The 16,348-nt window shown below is 55.1% G+C and overlaps 1 protein-coding gene across 1 annotated transcript in view; it reads left to right on the forward strand.

Annotated features, from left to right (window-relative positions):
• The window catches only part of NEURL1B (neuralized E3 ubiquitin protein ligase 1B), a 57,207-nt gene that overhangs the window by 27,902 nt on the left and 12,957 nt on the right, over positions 1-16,348 (forward strand). The gene's annotated exons all lie outside the window — the stretch shown is intronic.

Consider the following 16,348-nt stretch of genomic DNA (forward strand, 5'->3'; position numbering starts at 1 on the left):
CTCCGTTTGTCATCTGCAACCCAAGCATAACAGGAGCGCTGGTTTTAGGATGGGCGGGAGCATTCCCGAGATCATGCTGATGGCTCGCTAGGCCCGTGTCTGGCACTCAGCAAAGAGTTCACACACGGGCGCGTCTTCAGGTTAAAACATGCTGGGAGACCAAGATACGAAACTACACACACTCTAATCTCATGGATGTACAAAGAAAAAAACCCCAGCAGTCCGGAAACCCGACCAAACATTGGAATGACCAACAGAAGAGAAGCAAAGCGGCCCCGGGGGGCTGGGGTTGGGTGATGGTGTACTGGTGACTTTTCCCCGTGTTTTCCAAATGTCTATAATGACCAATGGTTACTTTACCTTTAAACTGTTACTTGGAAAAAAAAAATATCTCCCTACTCTGCAAAAAGCAAGAACCACTGGCCCTTGCTGGAATTCGCCAGGAATTCCCAGGCTGAGTGTCTGAGTTTGAGATCCAAATTTAGTCACAGTGAAGATAAGGGCCTGTAAGTTTCCAGCGGAGGCCAGGCCAGGCTGACCAGCTTGGTCGGGTTCCTCCAGGCCAGGCTTTAGGGCCCAGATTCCTGGGATGGAGCCCTGCAGTGATGTGAGGACAGGGGGGAAAGGAAGGGTGTGAAGGGGCTGCCCAGCCTCGTTCCTACCCCCCACCCCCCACCCACCCCCACTCCCACTCCCACTCCCACTTGCTAGAACAGCCTGGCTCAGTCATGCTGTTTCAGGAGCCGTGGAGTAAGAAAAATGAACCCACATTTATCAAGCACAAGAAACCCCAATTTTCACCCATTTGCTCATTAAATCTTCACAATGATGTTTGTCTCCTCATTTTACAGGCAAGGGAAACAGGGCTCCTCCAAGGTAGACCTCAGATGTGCCTGCTCCAGAAAAGGCAAAATCTCTCAGAGGCACGTTTTGCACCTTTCCCCTACGTTTCAGTTAGAGGCCGAGTCTTCCCAGAACTCAGGCTCCTTTCTCCCCTCCTAGGTTTCCTTCCTGTGATGCCCTCCCCTTCTACTGGGCCAGGGGACATTTTCTTAGGTGCCATCTAATAATCAAGACTTTAAAAATAATAATAAAAGTGTTGGGGAGGGGACACCACATTCATCTAGGCTTTTTTGGTTGTAAGAGACTGAAACCCAATTCAAGAAAAACCTAACTTAAGAAACAACTCACACAACTAAACAGTTCTGTTCTGGCTTCAGGGATGGCTGGATCCAGGTGTCATTGGACGTGTATTTCTGTCTCTCAGTTCTGCTTTCCTCTGGGCTGATATCATTCTCAAGCAGGTTCTCCCTCTATGGTAACCAAGATGGTCTCCAGTGGCTCCTAACATATTATGCCAGCTTACTAATCCTTTAAAAAAATTTTAGAAAAAGTCCCAGGACTGTCTTTCCTTTGACCCCCTTGGATCAAAAACTCAGTTTCTGAACTAATCTGTCACATTCCCACACTTGATAAAAAACAAAAAACAAAAAACCAGGCATGACATGGCTCTTTCCCTCCAGAATCAACTGATCTGGAGTGGAAGGCAGATCCATAGACAGACATGTTCAGACCAGAGCTGCTCTAAGGCTGCTGGGACAGACTGGATTCAAGGTATAAAGGTTCTGGGTCATTTAGAGGTTTGATTCAGGCATCCTTCTTCCTCCTGGGTGTTCAGGCGCTTACTAATGCCTGGGCTATGCTATGCTCCCTGACGCATTATATCTCCCCTCTAATGCTTCAGTATACAGAGCCTGCGCCCTGACCCTCACCACCCTGCCACCTGAAGCACAGCCTCAGAGGAGCTTTGCCATAGTACGTGTATGGAGATTTCTCTTTTTCTCATTCCTTGTGTTCCTACAAGGCAAATAATCATCCACAATAATAATAACAGACCATTTAATGAGCACCTACTATGTGCTACGGGCATCCATTACATCACTGAATCCTCACAACAGCTCTTTAAGGTCGGTCCCATCATTGCTTTCATTTTATAGGACGGAAAACCAAGACTGAGAGACATTAAGTAACTTTACCTACTCTCTATGGCATCTCAAAGACAAAAGGATTTCTTTTATTTCTTTTTGTAATTATTTCCCAGGACCTAGACCCAGTGGTTTTCAAGGGCAAATGGGCCTGGAACATAGGCACCTGTGATTTCACTGACTCCACAAACAGCCTGTCGGGTAGGTACTACTGTCTCATTTTACAGAAAAGGGAAGAGAGGCTCAGAGAGGGCAGTGACCTGTCCTGAATCGCACAGCTCGTGAGCTGCAGAGCCAGGGTTTGGAGCAGGTCTGACTCTTTCCTCAGCATCATAGCTTGTCTGCGGGTAAATCATCAGGAGGAAGACCAGGGTGATGGGAAAGGAGAGGAAGAGAGGAGCAAGGAGGGGAAAGATGGGGAGGAGAGGGAACCAGGCTCAGCACCGAGAGGGACAAGGGAGGAAAAGCCATCAAGTTGTGTCCTTGACTTGCAGAAGGTCTATTAATCCAGTCCCAGAGAGGGGAGTCTGCCTCTCCTTCAGGCTCATCTCTCCTGGCTCTTGGAAGCTGCTTTTGGCTCCCACACAGGGATACGGAAAACACGAAAATCCCAGGCATCCACTGTGGGAACAGAGCCCCAACCTTGGCTGTTAAATGCACCCAGGGGAAGCTTCCAGAAGCCTGGGGGCAGCTGCATCAACACAGAGTGCCTCAGGAAGTCTGGCCCCCATTCCTCAGCCCCTCCCCTCCTGGCTGTGGTGTGCAGGTCTAAACCTTTCTCTTGGAATTGGGAGCCCTAGACTCTCTCTCCTGCCTCTTCGGCTGCCTGGGGAAGGCTTCAGCCATTGGAGGAGTCCAGGAGCCTGCCTAGGAGTCAGCCGGATAGGCCCGAGTTCATGTCCACACCCTGTCCCCAGCAAGAGGGAGCACTCAGCCCCTCCAAGGGGCCTCAACTTTGTGTGGCAGTCCCCCTGGAGTTGTGCATTGAGGAGGCCCCTTCCCTGCGCCTCACTTCCCTGCCTCTAGGTAAGGCCTGTAGGTACTTTGGAGGCTGCGCCCTGGAGTCTCAGCTTGTCTCTGTGCAGGTGTTTTCAACGTGATAGAAGTCTGGCCTCTGTTGTGCGATCCTGGGCGAGTTACTGACCCTCTCCGAGCCTCAGTCAGCCCCCTCGCGGACCATGTGAGGGTGTAGTGTCAGGGACTGGCTGGCACCGGCAGGTGCTCAGTTATGTTGGTTACTGCTTTTACTGGCATTATAGGACCTGCTGCACCCACCCCCTGTCCTAGCTGGGCTAGGGGCTGCCCCTCTGACCCCCACAACCCCCTGGGCCTCCCTTCAGGCCCTGCACTGCCTCAGAGAGTCAACCCCGTGACACTGTCATCAGTGAACATCCTAATATCATAGTTTGTGACCAAATACCTGGACCCTTCTGCTATTTGGTCCCTGACCCTGATCTAGTGACCAGGCCGTTTGGAGTGTACACTCAACCCTGTCTACCTGACCGACTCTTTTCTTCACATTGTCCGTCTCACCTCAAAAGTTGTTTTACTAGTTTATTTTGCAGACTCCAAGGGAAACTGAGGCATTGGCCCCTGCCTTGCGAGCCCCCCGCCCCGTGTGTTAGGACTCCAGCCGTTGGCTACATCCCGTGACTCCGCCTGCTGAGCGCTGGTCAGTCGGAACTACCCATTGTTCTCATCTCACAACCCCACTTGCTGACCACTGAGTCAGCCAACCCTTGAAAGTCCAGTCACCAACACAGATCAGAAAATGAATGGTGTCAATTTATGGTCTTATTTCCCTAGCAACCCATCCTTTTGATCAGCTGGCAACTCTCACCTTGAAAACCCACGCCTAACCCATCCCACTTTAGAGCCTGTCTCTGGTTTATGCCGAAGGCTACACTCTCTGATTTGCAAATCACATCAGAAGAAAACTATCTTTTCCTTCAGAAGAGTCCTGCGGGACTTTCCTTTACTGCAGCATCTACAGGTGACCAGCACGCCGTCTCCCAAATAGCAGGACCGTGGTGTTTCACCCTCCCCCTGTGCAGAGTCTCTGGCTGTAGACACCTTCCCGAAAGGCATGAAGGTGGGGGGCAGCCAGATGCCAGGCTGGGGGCAGTCAGATACCGGGGCTGAGGGCAGCCAGATGCCAGGCTGGGGACAGTCAGATGCCAGGCTGGGGGAAGTCAGATGCCGGGCCTGGGGGCAGTCAGATGCCGGGGCTCGGGCCTCTGGCCGCCGGCTGCTCGCCCCTTGCTTGTGTTGGCTCCAGGTCAGGAATGCTGGCTCAGGCCCGGGAGGCCGACTGACCTTAGACTCTGGAGGGAAAGTCGCACTTTTGCTCAACTCCCAGGAGCAGCCCTGCATTCCGGGAGGGGCGTGGGAAGAGCCAGGCCTGCCCCAAGCCCAGCCGAGAACTGTCTGCGGCCTGGCCATCGCCACAGCCTCAGGCCCACCTCTGGGTCCCCCAGGGAGATCTGCCCACTACAGAGGGACAGAGATGGGGGTCTGCGAGAAGACTCCCATTGCCACCCAGGACAGTGAGCATCCACCCTCTTTCCCATCCACCCTCTGTCTCCGGTGCCAGCAGATCTGCCTCTGCCTTCTCTGGTGTCATCTCCATGATTCTGAGCAGTCCCCGAGTCCACGGCTGTCTAGATCCACCCAGGGCAATCCCTCCTGCCCGGCCTTTCTGTATTTGCACCTGGGGTTGTTTTAGGGGAGGCTTTCCTGAGGGGGCCACACAGGAGCTGGGCCTTGGAGGGTGGGCCTGAGCACACCCTGCAGAAGGGAGCACACTTCGAGTTGGAGGAGCTGCCAAGGGTGGGGGCAAAGGTCCCCAGAGACAATTTCCTTCTGCTCTAACCAGCCTTTCTTCCTCCAAGAGGTTCCCACCACTCCACAGGCTGGCGCAGGCCCCACACAGGTGGGCAAAGGGCAATGGGGCAGCCTGGGCAGGGTCCTGGAGGCAGGACGGCCAGGTGATGCAGGATGAGGGCCCCATGCCCTCAGCACCGCCTTCTCCTCCTTCTCATAAACAGTGACCCTGGAAGACCTGAGGTCCAGAAGGGGGCTTCGGGGCTCCTTGAGAGGGATGGGCAGTTTCTTTCTGGAAGGTGGAGCACCGTCGCCCTCTAGTGGTCCTCACGAGAGGCAGCAAAGACCTGAGCAGGAAGGAGCCGCTGCACAGAGAGCCAAGGGCCCGCAGATCCTCGATGTCACCGGGTGACCTGGGAAGGCAGGCTCCTGCAGATGGCCTCCTGGACCTGGGTAAGCTTGAGGAGGCCATGTTAGGGTGACACTGGGGCTGGGCTGAGGTGAAGGAGGACTGGGACCAGGACAGGTTCCTTCCCCAGACCCTGCAATGCCAGGAGGATGGTACATGGCCCCCAGCTCTGGCCCCCATCTGACCGGCTCAGTTTAACCCACACATAAGACCCTGTGTCAGGCACATTAAAATAAACAAGGATGGAGAAGTGCAATGCAAAGAAACCCTCGAGACCGTATGCTAAGCGACAGAGCCCGTCACAGAAGACATACTGTGTGATCCCACTTGCATGAGGTCCCGAGAGCAGGCAGATTCATGGGGACAGAACAGTGCCCGCCTCTGCTGGATCCCCACAGATAGCTCTCCAGATAAACCAGTGACTGCGGGGTGGGGGGTGGGGGTCAGGTGGGGGAGGCGGCTAAGACTAAGCTATTTTTGCAGGAACTGGCCTCAGGCCATGCCCGTGGGACACTTGTACTCCTGAATGGGCGTGTTCTGAGCCTCCCCTGCCTCCCGCCTGCCCCCTTTGCTCCACTTTGCCCCTCTCCACTTTCGGGCAGGGTCCCGCGAGGAAAGGCAGTGGGGCACCCACGAGGCCCGCAGGCTGGGCCGGGGCGGGGGGTGGGCCTTGTGGAAGTTGGAGGAGAAGCCTGGAGCACCTGCGAGGGGGGGGGCAGGAGGCCAGTGCGCTTCCTGGCGACTGAGAAATACACGGGGAGGAACGGCGCTGCCCTGCCGCCTTTTTGCTGTTGGACTGTAGTCGTGATCCCACAGGGCTTGTCTTCGGCTGGGCCACGTGGACCATGGCCTTATGGGCCTGAGTCCTGGGGTTCCTGCCTCTTCCTCGCGCTTCCTGAGTCCGCAGGAGAGACCTCTCCCTCCGGCCACACAGCCCTCAGCCTCATGTCCCTGTCGGCTCTTCCTTCAGTAGCCGCTCCCGGAGCCCCCACGGAGCCCCACGCGCCCGGGGTGGAAGGTCCTTTCCTCTCTCAGGCTCTTCAGCTGCAGAACTTCTCTGGTGCCCTCCGCTGTGCTCCCTGATGCCAAGAGCGCTTCTTTCTCCCCAGCTTTCATTTTCCTTCCCTCAGTTTCCTCAGGGGAGCACCGCACCCCACTGCACCCCACCCCTGGGACCAGGAGGCTGAGCCCATTCCCTCGGCCCAGCCAGTCGGTGCTCTCCACCTCCCCTCAACCTCGCCCGGCCCGATCCATCAGCCACACAGCAGTTGGAGGATTTCTTCAAACATAAACCAGATTATGTAATTCCTCTGCTCAAGTCCTTCAGGGTTCTCCTATCAGGCCCAAAGCTCCTCGGGGGGGGGGGGGGGGGCGCAGCTTAAGGCCTGGCCAACCGTCAAAGGTTCAGCTTGAATGGCAATTACTTGGAAATACCCTTCATGAGCACCTTTGTCCATCTCAGCGCCCTGGTCGTTCATTCCAGCACCGACCGCGTTGCCCGCTTGCTCTCTCTCGCCCTAATAGGTGAGTGGGGGCAGACACAGGTCCACCTTGCTCACACTTTATCCCCACGCCTGGCTCGTGGTAGGTGCCCAGTCAGTCTTTGGAGAAAGCTGTGGACCATGGCCCTGGGGAGGGGAGAGCCAAGCAGAGAGGTACGCTGGGCACCACGCTGGTCCAGGGCAGCTGGGGGTGTCTGCGGTTGGGGTGTGGGCCATAGACACACTGCACAGAGGGACGGAGTGGGCTGGGCCCGAGACCACAGAATGTGCTGATGGGCTGCACTGGAGGGAGGGAAGGAGATCAGGGATGACCCCTAACCTTCCAGCTGGGGCCGCTGGGTACCGGTGCCGGTGGGCTTGCACGAGGGGGCAGTTTGGGGGGAACCCTGCACTTCATGTTTGGGATGTATTCGTGTTGAGATGTGTGTGAAACGCTCAGAGGAGGTGTTGCATAGGCCACTGGAGCCGGGGAAGGGCCTTGATATAAGACAAGCACAGGCGAGGGATTTAAAGTCCGGAGACTGTGTGAGTGGAGGGGGGAGGGGAGCCTGGATCCCTAGAGCGTCGGCTTGCAGACTGAAGGGTCCCGGGTTCAGTTCCAGCCAAGGGCATGAACCTCGGGTGCAGGCTCCACACCAGTCAGGGCGAGAGCAGGAGGCAACCACTCGATGTGTCTCATATCGATGTTCCTCTCTCCCCCTTCCACTCTCTCTGAAAAGCAATGGAAAAAATATCCTCAGGTGAAGATTAAAAAAAAAAAAATGGTAAGAAAGGCAGAAAGTAAAAAGACGGAAAGAGGCACAGTGTGCCGACAGTCACCAAAGTGTCGCTGCACCAGTATTTTAAAAAGGGGACCAGACGAATATCACTAGAAACAGAGATTTCATAATCATGAAACGGTGCGGCCACCAGGAAGCCATGACCAGTCCAAGTCCTTATGTTCTTGATGCTGTGGCCCCAGGTAGTGAGAGTAAGAGTTGCCTGAGCTGAAAGAGGAAATATCAGATCCACAGCCACGGGAGGAGGCGGAGAGGCCGTGGCCTGGGACTGGCCTACCGCGCGGCCGGGTCGCCCAAGACGACGGCAAAGCTCGGGCCGGACGGGAGCACGGCAGCCGTCCCGGGTGCCCAGGAGTGGGCAGAGGGATGCGAGTCGGTGGGCCAGGCGCTGCGGAGGCAGGGGGGCTGAACGCACGAACCTCAGAGGAGCGGGGTGTTTTATACGAAGCTGGAAGTCTTGAAGGGGCTCAGGGGGAAAGGAAGACACCAGCCCATCAGCTTCCGCGGGATCCATGAGTGCTGAAACCGCGAACCACCCCCATTTGCGGGACCTCCGGGAAGAGGCCTCCTCGGGGCACAGAGGTAATGGCAGGCGGTTGCCGGGGGTGGGGCGTTTGGTGGTATCTTGACCGTGTGGGCTGAGCTGGGCACAGAGGAAAGGTGTGGAGATGGAGTGGACATGAGGAAGTAGAAAGAATGGCCCGAATGACCACACGGTGGAGGACCGGCGGCAGGGTAGGGGCGTTTAAGAGAAACGGGGAAAATGCGCATGGGGGACCTAGCTCGGGCAGGTCCTTGGAGGAAGGAGGCCCAGGCCCAGCAGACAGAGAGGCACCTTCCTGAGCCAGGCGCTGGTAGGTCCGGGAACTCTACCCCCAAGGGTGCTTTCCAGCAGGCCTGCCCTAACCAGCCATCGCTGGGGAGCTCTCCGTGGCGCTCAGAGCCAGGCCTCCCTCCCCGGCCTGGGCATGCTCCTCAGGGTGGCCCAGGGTTAGTGTGCAGTTCCCGGGGTGGCCTGGAGGAGCTGTCCAGGAGATGGAAGCTGCAGGGCACAGCGCTCAGAGAGCTGCCCAGGTGAGAAAGGGTGTCTGGACCACCTGTGTGGGGCAGCTATAAAAGCCACGGTCCAGGATGCCCGGCACCCTCCCCATCAATCAATTAATCTATCAATCAATCCAATATCAACCCCCTGGTCCCCATCTCTGCTCTATTCAGTTGGAAATCCTGAGTCTGGGGGGTCATGTTGGGCCTTCTCTCTCTCTCTCACCCTCGTATCCAATCCGTTAACCAAGCCCCACTGATTTTGCTCCTTAATTTCATCTGGAATGTGTCCTGGTCCAGCACCCTGGCCCACGTAGCCATCCTCTCCGCTCAGAAGGCTGCAGCAGCCCCTCTGGCCTCCCTGCTTCCATGCCCCTTCAAGCCACCCTCTTCAAAGACTGAGTCCTTCCGCCACTAAGATTCTGATCCTATCACCCCTCCCCTCCAATAACAACAACGACAACAATAACAATATCTGCTGGCACTCACAGGGCACTCCCAAGAGCCTGCACCATTCCAAGTCTGTTACTTGTGCAGACTCACTTATTCATCACAGGAGCCCTATGGAGGGGAGCTCGGCTACTTGTTACCATCCCAAATACCCGAGTGAGGAAACTGAGGCACAGAGCTTAAGCAGCTGACCCAAAGTCATCACCCAGCTGGTAAAAGGCAGAGACAGGAATCAAACCCAGGCAGCCTGAGGCCAGAATCCACACTCTCAACAATGACACCATCCTGAGGCATCAAGGAGATAAGAAACTTTCCTGCCCCCACTCAGAAGACCCTGCAAAATCGAGCCTCCTCCCCAGCCTTTCTCCCACCACTCTGTTCCCTCCCACTTGTCCCACTCAGCTCAGCTCCAGCCTGCACACTCAGCAGGCTTTCTCCCCACTCAGGGCCTTTGCACATTCTGTGTCCTCTGCCTGAAACTCCCCAACTTATGCCCACCCCCTATAGTTAACTCTGAATCAAGGCTCTCATCTCAGGAGCCTTGGGTGACTCAGCCACAGGCCGATCCCTCAGGCACATACTTTCATGCACCCTGAATTTTCCCTCCAGGAATTTCTAGCACAGGCTGTATTTATGCATCTGCATAGGTATGTGAGTAACTTCTGTCCTCCTAGGAACACAGTAAGGGTGGCCAGAGCAGCCATCATGTCTGCCATGGTGTCTGTCTTGGTCCCAACGCGTCCCCGGTGCCTATCCCAGTGGTGAGCATTCAGTAGGCACTGCAAGAATGTTTGTGAGCCCTGGCCGTTTGGGCTCAGTGGTTAGAGCATCGGCCCGCGGATTGAAGAGTCCCGGGTTCAATTCCAGCCAAGGGCACATGCCTCGGTTGCAGGCTCGATCCCCGGCCCCACTCAGGGCACTTGCAGGAGGCAACCAATCGATGTGTCTCTCTCACATCGATCTCTCTCTGTCTCCCCTCTCTGAAAAGCAATGGAAAAAAATATCCTCAGGTGAGGATTTAAAAAACAATAATAATAATGTTTGTGGAATGGATGAGTGAACCAAGGAACGAATAAATCCCTGGCAGAGGGAAGCCAACAGGTTCCCGAGCCGGGCTCGGTGCCTCCCTCGCCTTGCACTCCGACCACCAGAGGGCGCTGTAACCTGAGAAATCGCCCAGCAGACTCAGGTCTGCATAAACCGCGCGGTTCCCAGGGGCGCCTGGGGCCTCCCCCTTCAAGGGTGAGCCAGGTGACCTCCCTGAGGATGCTCAGCCTCAGCGTCCCCATCTGTCAAATGGGGTTGTTGAACCAGCCACGCCTGCCCCACAGAGCTGGTGCTTCATGTCCCTCGGGACTAGCAGCGATGGCAAAACTCCTCCCTGCTCAGGAACCTCAGGGGGGAGCTGGATGTATTTGCTCAGAAACATTCGCGGGAGGAAACAGCCTGAAAAGGGGCTTCTGAGTGGGAAAGAAAAACAGACTGGCCGCTTATCCCCTTCTTCCCACGTGCCATTCAAACCTCACAGCCCTGAGAGGTAGGTGGTGGTGTCCTCATAGTTGATGGACAAGAAAACGGAGGCATGGCTGTACCTGGTAGAGCTGGTGACCCCCTTACCACCCCCTACCCGGTGATCAGCCCCCCATCTGGCCTCCTCCACACCAGTGGTTCTCAAAGTGTGGTCCCTGGGCAGCAGCAGCATGGCCCGGGCACTTGTTAGAAATCCATGCTCTCCCAAACACAGGCATGCAGCCCCCCGAAACCGTCCATCTTCCCAAGCTGTCGTAGTGACACTCACGGCGATCGCTGGTGAACATGCAGGCCCTCCGAGGGATTGCGTGACCCCGAAGGAGATTTTGAAACTAAACCAAAGAGCTCTATAAGGAGGTTCGCCTTGAATGAGCCAGAATGACTGTTTTGTTCCATCAGCAATACCATCGGGGGTAATATCCTTCCAGCGGCCAGGCAGCGGAGTCCCTTCCCATCACTGTGAGACATGCTGGACGTGTGTGGGACAAGATCTGGAGGGAGAAGCTGTGCTGAAAATTCTAGAAAAGACCCAGAAATGTGTTCTCAATAAAGTTGATAGTCAGTAATTGCTCAAGGTACACAGTATTACAAACTTAAAGGCCCTCACTTAAGAATTTGGAGAATTTGTGCTTTCAGTTGAAGGAATGATTTCCAGGGATATAAGATGGCTTCACCAAAAAAAAAAAGAAAGAAAAGAAAAAGGAAAAACAGAAATAAGTGCATGCTCTGAGGTTGCACCCAAACCTCCAAGTCTGAGATTCGGGGTGGAGCCTGCCTTCAGTGTCTAAAAGCCCCTAGGACCATCTCAAGCCGAGTCAAGTGTGACAACCCCAGTCTGCTCTGCACCAGCTCTGCTTTGGGTGTGGGGAGCACCTGGCCTCGGGAAGTTGAGGACAGCGAGGAGGGAAGCAAGTAGTGGCCACTTGGGGACCCCGAAGGAGAAGATCGAGAAGTCCAGCTGCTCCATGGAGAGGTGGTCCCTAGCTGACATGAGCCCCAGGAAGGCAGGGCCCACCAGCTGGAAAAGTCCCAAAGGATGGAAGTCTTCTAGCTTTTGTGACAACTGGGACCCCACAGATAGCCCTGGGGACAGCAGAGGATGGGGGAGCAGAGGTGCTCAGATTCGCCAGGGTGATGGCTGATCATGCACGTCCCCAGGCCCCTCCCCTGCATCTCCCAGGTTGGGCCCAGGAAGCTGCCATCTGAGCAGGCCCCTTCTGTTCCTCTGACCTGTCACATTTGCAAACCTCAGGCACAGGCAGCATTGGACTAGCCAGGCCCAGCATGAGTTCTGACTCTGCCCCCCATTGGTTCTGTGGCCTGATGCAAATTCTGTCCCCTTGGATTCCTCCTATATGAAAGGTGGTCATAACAAAAAAATGAGATTGGTTTCTGGCGCAGAAATGGCTCGGTACTTTTAAAACAGGAAAGCTGGCTGGGGAGATGGGACAGCAGGAGATAAGGGGCACAGAATGCCACCCACAAAGCACGGATTTTTGCCCCTGGGAGGGCTTAGCCCAGGAGAGACATGACCGGATTTGCCAGGAGCAGGGGCTGAGATGGTGAGGAGGCCATGCCTGGTGGGGCTCCAAGGCCCAGCTCTGGGCCAGACACTCTGGGCCCAAATCCCTACCCACTAGGCACAGCTGATTTAACTTGCCTCAGTTGCTTCATCTGTTACAGGAAGATAGGAGGGTTGTTTATAAGAATCAAATGAGAGAACCCACGTAGAGCTCTCAGCTGGAGCCACTGTTGTTGATCAGTGAAATCGCTCTTAATCCATGAGTGCTGCAGTTTGTGAAGACCCAAAGGAGTGACAAACCTGAAGGCCCTTGTAGGTGCCTATAGGGACAGCGTGACCCTAGGGGGACATTTAAACAGGATCCCTGACCTATGGATGCCAGAGCCAGGTAGGCGCCGGCTGGGAACTGACGCCTGGATTGGACTCCCACCCCCTGTCCCACCCACATGACCCAGCTTCCTGTTTGTGATGCCAGCGCTGGAGGGAGGAAATCAGTGCCCCCGCCCCGGGGCTCGAGGGCAGGAATGTGGACGTGCTGACGTCAAAGCGTGTCCTAGGTCAGGGAAGTCGGGATGGGAAGGGCTTCCTGCTGCACAGCCTTTTGATCCCAGGCCTGAGCTGGGGGTGGAAGCAGACCTGAGGGGGCCCAGCCACTCGAGCTTTCTCTGATGGACATGGCGGGGGAGAGCCAGGGTCCTACCTCAACACAGCCTCGTGACCCTGGGCAAATCGCCTCCCCTTCCGAGCCCCAGTTCCCTCGCCCGTAGAGTGGGGGTGAACGTGCACCTCTGAACCTCCGAGCACAGCCCATTCCTCAGGCACATGTGGCAGGACTGAGCCTGCCCCGGCTGTGGCTGCGGTGGGCTCCTGCCCTTATCCCCTGCCTGGGGGCCCGGGGAGGGAGAGGAGGCCCGGGGAGGGAGAGGAGGCCCTGAAGCCCTGAGGCGCCTCCAGACAGAAGCATTTCTGGAGGCGGCTGCAGGGAGGTTTCCCAGCATTGGGCTGTGACTCAGGCACTCCTGGCCCAGTGACTGTTTCCCCGACTCGGAGGAGCCACCACACCTGTACCTGCTTCTCAGACTTGCAGCGGCCTCGAGGCACGGCCTGTATGTGCTCGTGGGGGTCCGTGATACCAGTTACCAGGTGTTCACTATGCACTCAGGGCTTTATGTGTGTGTTCTCACTGGATTCCAAACAGTCCCAAGAGGGAGGGATGATGATTAGTCCCATTTTACAGAAGGGTAAACTGAGACCCAGAGAGCTGGAGGAAGTAGCCCAAGATCACAGAACTAGAAAGTGGCAGTGACAGGGAGAGAGTGCTGGCCATACTGACATCAGCAATGTGCTTCCCCTTGGAGAGACCTCCTGACTCTGTAGAGAGGGCCCTTGACTGCAGCAAGGCCATCGTCCTGAAATCTGTCCAGCCCACTCTGCCCCACCTGACCCCAGGCCCCTGGAACGTGAGGAGTTAACATAGACCATGGAAACCTGTGCGCAGGTCCACCTTCCCGCCTCCAGTTCAATCACCTGGGCCTCAGAGCACCAGGCTCTAGGCCTGGAGTCTCTTCAGCTCCACACTCCCTGGACAGCTGTGGTCTAGGTTCTCCACTCCAGTGTGACTCAGTTTCCCCAGCTGTGATGTTGGGCGAGAGTGTGCACACCCGGGGTAGCTGGGAGGATGTCCTGAGGAGGGACAGCATGGGCGCCCTGAAAGTAACTGTGAGTGAGCCTTCCTGGGATGGGCGCCAGGAGGAGTTTCCAAAAGACCTCCTCCGGCCCTCTACTCCGTTCTCCCTCTCCCGTCTGACACAGAGTAATTAGAGGAACCCTTTAATAATTCACGGTTGTTATAGCTGTTGTTGGCATTGTTTATAAATGCACAGACAAGAGGAGGGACTCCGCGCGACTGCAAGAGCCCTTCCCCAAAATGCCCAGTAGGTGGCGGCAGAGGCCCCTTGTAGCACCCAGGTAAGGGTTCCAGCCCCCCTGAGAAACCAGACTTAGAAGTGAAGGTGTCCCCGAGTTTCCAGGCCTGGTAACCCCATCAGTAGATGCTTCCTGAGCATCCCAACAATGTGCCCAGGTCCAGGGGCAGCGGGAGGGGGGAAGGGCAGTGATTGCTGGCCAGTGGACACCAGGGGAAAACGAATGCTGGGCACTTTGAAAGAAACCTCGGTTTCAATTCTTTTGGATGATACCCAGAAGTGGAATTGCTGCATCACACGGCAGGTAGTTCTTTCTTTAATTTCTTCAGGAACCTCCATACTGTTTCCCACAGTGGCTGTACCACTTTGCGTTCCCACCAACAGTGCACCAGGGTTCCGGATTTTCCACATCCTCACGGACACTCATTGTCTCTGTTTGGTTTTTCATAATAGCCATCCTAGCGGGTGTAAGGTTTTGACTTGCATTTATTTCCCTGATAATTGTGACGCTGAGCATCTTTTCATATACCTGTTGGCCATCTTTGTGTCTTCCTTGGAGAAATGTCTCTGAATTGTCAAGTCTTCGGCCCATTTTTTAATCGGGATATTCGTTTTCTTGCTTTTGAGTTGTAGGAATTCCTTATATGTTTTGGAGATACAGCTCTTATTGGCTGTACGGTTTGCAAATCCCTCCTCCCATCCTGTAGGCTGTCTTTTCACTCTGTTCATTGTTCCCTTTGCTGTGCAGAAACCTTTCAGTTTAATGTTCACTTCAGCACTATTCACAACAGCCAAATGTAGGAACAAGTTAAATGCTCCCAGGCAGATGACTGTCAGTACACACAGCGGGATGTTGTTCAGCCATAAAAAAAATTAAAAAAGGAAATCTTGCAATATGCAACAACTCGGATGAACTTGGAGGACACTGTGCTAAATGAAATAAGCCGGACACAGAAGGACAAGAACCCACAAGACGTGACCTAGAGCATCTTCTGGAAAGGGCAGGAGCAGGTGGAGTCCCTGGCAGTGGGAGCAGGGCAGCAAAGGCTCTGATTCAGCCAGGCACTCTGGGAGTTTGAGAAACTGGATGCAAATACCCACCCCATGCATGGACCAGGCCCTGTACCCAGCAGGAAGGACTCTCACTGTGTGGCCATGGTTGAGCCTCCCTGTGTCCTTGGAGCAGGTGGGATTCTGCCCATGGTGCAGATGAAGAAACTGAGGCTTCCAAGACCACCCAGCCCCGACCTCCCCGGGCTGTTCCTACAGGGTCTTCAAGACAAGGCTCTGGGTTCAAGAACAGTGTGGGACCCGCCCACTGGCCCCGGCTGCTGTGGGAGGCCGTCCCACTCCCCTCTGCTCCAATTCCATGCTGAGCTGAGCTGAGCTGCCCTCAGAGCAATTACCGCAGGGTAGTCATTATCTGGTTACTAGTCTGCCTCCCCAACTAGACTGAGTTCCAGGAGGAAGGCTTCCTGGCTTCTCTACCTGGGAGCTGCAGCGCCAGGAAAGCACCTAGCTGGGCCCTTTATTGGGGAGGGAGGGAGAGAGGGAGGAGGGCATTTTGCAACTTGCAAAGTTTGCATCGTTCCACTGAAAAGTTGGGGCAGCAAGAAAACCTTCAGGGAAGGGCCCACACCTCACATCTCACACCCTAGAGCTTTGATGATTTTTGCTAAATCCACAGAATAAGTGTTTTTAAACTTAACCTTTGTTTCCCATTGGCTCACTGATCTCAGAGTATCTTGAAGGGAAATGCTGTGTCAGTATCCTGAGTGGAAGATTAGGTCACTTTCCATCAACGGAAGGTTGTCGTAAAAATGGATATAACTAGCCTTGGCCGTGGCTCAGTGGTCGGAGCATCGTGCCATACACCGAAAGGTTTCGGGTTCGATCCCTGGTCGGGGTGCGTGCCAGAGGCAAGCGATCGATGTTTCTCTTTCTCTCTCTCTCAAATCAATAAAAGCATCCTCAGGTGAGGATTTTTTTAAAAAGATGTAACTGGTGCTGATTATGTGTGAAGCACTGCACTAGGCCCATTACTAAGAACAGCTGGCTCATCCCTGGAAGATCAAGTTAGGGCAGGAAATAGGAGGTGACTGAGGAAGGATGGGGTCCCTTCAAAAGGATCCAGGAGCGGCTTGAAGAGGCCACTGTTGCCAACTGCGGAACAATTTTGGTATTGACTTATGGGGGACAGTTGAGCATTGAATAATGATGGAAATGGGTTATAATATGTTGAATAAGAAAAGAATCTATGTGCCCTGGCCAGTTTGGCTCAGTGGTTACAGCGTCGGCCTGCGGACAGAAGGGTCCTGGGTTCGATTCCGGCCAAGGGCATGTAGCTCAGTTGCAGGCTGCATCCCTGGTCCTGGTTGGGGA

This window comes from Miniopterus schreibersii (genome assembly GCF_964146895.1).
Source record: "Miniopterus schreibersii genome assembly, chromosome: 4".
Lineage (NCBI taxonomy): Eukaryota > Metazoa > Chordata > Mammalia > Chiroptera > Miniopteridae > Miniopterus > Miniopterus schreibersii.